General features: G+C 33.3%; 1 pseudogene; it reads left to right on the forward strand.

The window, feature by feature from the left end:
- The first annotated feature begins 211 nt into the window (after nt 1-211).
- Nucleotides 212-1,198, forward strand: LOC101153630 (RNA ligase 1-like; annotated as a pseudogene).
- The last annotated feature ends 2,327 nt before the right edge of the window (nt 1,199-3,525 follow it).

The raw sequence follows: 3,525 nt of genomic DNA on the forward strand, positions 1-3,525 counted from the left end.
TGGAATCAACCTAAATGCCCATCAGTGATAGAGCAGATAAGAAAATGCGGTACATATACACCATGGAATACTATGCAGCCATAAAAAAAGAATGAGATCAGCAGCCGCGGTGGCTGGGCGTGGAGTGTGAGTGGCCTGAGCCCCACGGGTGACTGCTCCAGGGCTTCTCCCCGCCTGCACCAGGCGCTGTTCGAAAGCGCGCCCTCCACTCATGAAGCGCTTGAGCTCTGTGCAGTGGAAAATGCCGTGTGTTTGTGACGGCGGTGAAAGAGGAGCCTTCCGCCAAAAGGGAACATCAGATCAGCCATAGCTTTGGGCCCAGCTAGATAGAAAGCTCAACAAACAAGTGGAAAAAAGATTTTAAAATCTTCTACATTCAAATGAAAACCCAAAATAATTTTTTTTGGAACGTTGAGGAGGACTTCAAACCGGCTCTAGAGTGCTGGATACCAGCAAAGGAAATAGAACAAATAAATAGGAACCCAGTGCCTAATGAAAATAGATACATTCCTGATTGGGTACCAGTATAGAAAAACAACAAACAGTATTGCTAGCATTCCTCTGTAGTTAATTATGAATTTGAAATTGCCCTGGTACTAAAACATCATGCTGATGATTCTGGACTTTTGGAAATTACTGCAGTGCCACTATCAGATCTCTTAGAACAAACACTGGAGCTCACAGGAAAAAATATCAATGGAAACCCATATGCGTTACGGAGCAAGAAACATCCATTACATCTTCTTATACCACATGGAGCATTTCAAATAAGAAATCTACCTTCGTTGAAGCACAATGATATCATGTCCTGGTTTGAAGTTTGCAGTGGATAAAATTGAAGGAATAGTATGGCATCGCAGTGATGGCTGTTAATAAAGGTGCTGGACATACACAGTCAACCAAACAAGGTATCTGCCTTCATGAAGCTCACATTCTGATAGGGAAGGTAGACAATAAACAAATGTGTAATATGTCAGGAGAAGAACAGCTATGAAAAAAAAAAAACAGGGTCCATCGTCGTCATCTTGGCTTATGCTGGTCAAATCAAGATACTTACATGAATTGAAGAGCAGTTATTATCAACATGTACCTGAACAAATGTGACTCTGCCTTTGATGTTAAGTGTTTGTTTAATCATTTTTCAAAAGTACATAATCAAACATTTGCTAGACTCAAAGATATAATATTTGATATATAAAATGCAAATAAAATTAGTTTATTATCATTATATTTTAATCTTGAATATTCTACCATGTTTAAGAATATCTCAAGGTTCCTGTTCATTATGAAACATCAATTTGTCTTCTACCATTTGTGAAGAAATGAATTTTCCAGTTTCAAATATCTATTCAAAATTTTATTAAAAACAAGCAAATTAATTTTAATCTCTAGCCATAAAAATATAAGTAACAGTAAGCTCCTAAGCTTGTACAAAAGCTGGATTCTCTCCACTATAATTGAGTGGTAATTTAAAGACAACAATTAAACCAAGAATTTAATGTCACTAATTTTCAAAATTACATAGTTTAAGCTCAATTTGATTTTGCTAGGTATTTAAGAAAACATATGGCTCAACTTCGTAACCTATATGTGTGTATGTCTACATCTGTATTTATGTACATCATAGTTAGGATTTGATAATCTTAACATATGTATAAATAAGTATATATAAACTCCAATTCTAAATATTAAAATTGCTGAATTTACCCTCATGCTCTTTAAAAAACTTAAAACATTATGAATGTAGAGAAATTCACCAGAGCTCATTGCGTATTTGATGGCCATAACTTATTCTAAGTCTTCAAATATATACTTTTGTAATAGGTTGAAATTTTCATATAATTTTATTTATTAAGAATTCCAATCTAAGTATAAAGGTACAAGGAAGTGAGAAGGAAACACTACAGCTCAGAGAATTTCTTATTTCCAGGTGGATTTTAACATATAAAGTTAATAAATATTTAAACGAAACAAAGTTTATAGGTGACCTTTAGTAAGTGGGGAAATGAACAAGACTTTCTTCTTCATCTTCAAACTCTTCAGAAGCAGCAACAAGGCTAGTTAATTTGACTCCCAATTGTTCTGAAAGTTTTTTTTTTTTTAACCTTCTCTTCTAAGAGAATATTGTTCTTCACTTCTTCCTTGTAATTATACTTAAGATCTTCAATTTCTTTGAAAAATGAAGGATCAAAATTTTGGAGTTCTTTTTTCAGCTTTTTAATTTCCTCCTAATAGAAACATTATCTTTAAAAGTTGCATATAGGAAATATACATATTTTAGGCTTGAACTAAGAGATTTGACTGTAAATATGAAAGCCAATGTATTCCTGAATGGTCAGATACAGCTATAAAGGCAGAAGTATTAAGATTTTTGTTTGCTCCATTGTACAGTGTAAATAACTAAGTTGTTAACTGTCAAGTCCAATTATCTATTTTGGAAGTTTTGTTCTAGTCTTTGACTAAAATTTATCAACTCTTATAACAGGATTTAATCTTTCTCTAAAAGCACTTAAGATCCTCTCAATAGAGTAATCAATCAAGACGATTTTGTGATTCATAACACTGAAGTTAGTCTGGTTAAGAGTTTTGGGTTAGACTTAATTTATGTTTTCATTACAAATGTCTAATTTTTAATGAATAATCAACTTTTTATAAAGTTATTAATATGATCAGGGAAACCTTTGGGACTTCTGCCAATTAGGCATCTGGTAAAGAGAGAATTCAAGCCTTAGTGACTGTTTAGAGTAGTCAGTGATCACTAGCTAATGCTTATATCCATGCTTTTTTGTCCTGTTTACAGTATTCAAGGAGGTAAAACATAGCAAATATATTTTTTAACTGAACCATAAACCTTAAGATTACTGAAAAGAATTTCAAAACAAATTAAAGACACTGTTGCCAATGTGACCCAAAACTTAAGAACATACTAATGGCATATACTTGTTATAATTAAAAAATAAATTTACTATTTAATCCTAAAAAAAATGAGATCATGTCCTTTGCAAGGACATGAATGGAGCTGGAGGCCATTATCCTAGGCAAACTAATGCAGGAACAGAAAACCAAATACCGGTGTCCTCACTTATAAGTGGGAGCTAAATCATGAGAACACATTGACACATAGCGGGGAACAACACACACTGGGGCCTATCAGAGGGTGGAAGGTGGGAAGAAGGAGAGGATCAGGAAAAATAACTTATGGGTACTAGGCTTAATACCTGAGTGATGAAATGATCTGTACAAAAAAACCCTGTGCCACAAATTTACCTATGTAACAAACCTGCGCACGTACTCCTGAACTGAAAATAAACGTTAAAAAATCCTAAATTAAGTATTCAAATTATGAAGCTAGAAAATGAATAGTAAATAAGAAAAGGCAACTGGAAGGAATATAGTATGAAATACATATAAAGGCCAAGAGATAAATATACTAAAAACCTGAAGATCACCACTTTTTAAATATTAAAAGAGATATAAATCAATTATAGCTGTCAAAATGATGTTTTAGAATAAAACTGTTTTGTA

The sequence above is a fragment of the Gorilla gorilla genome, chromosome 7 (genome assembly GCF_029281585.2).
Source record: "Gorilla gorilla gorilla isolate KB3781 chromosome 7, NHGRI_mGorGor1-v2.1_pri, whole genome shotgun sequence".
Taxonomy (NCBI): domain Eukaryota; kingdom Metazoa; phylum Chordata; class Mammalia; order Primates; family Hominidae; genus Gorilla; species Gorilla gorilla.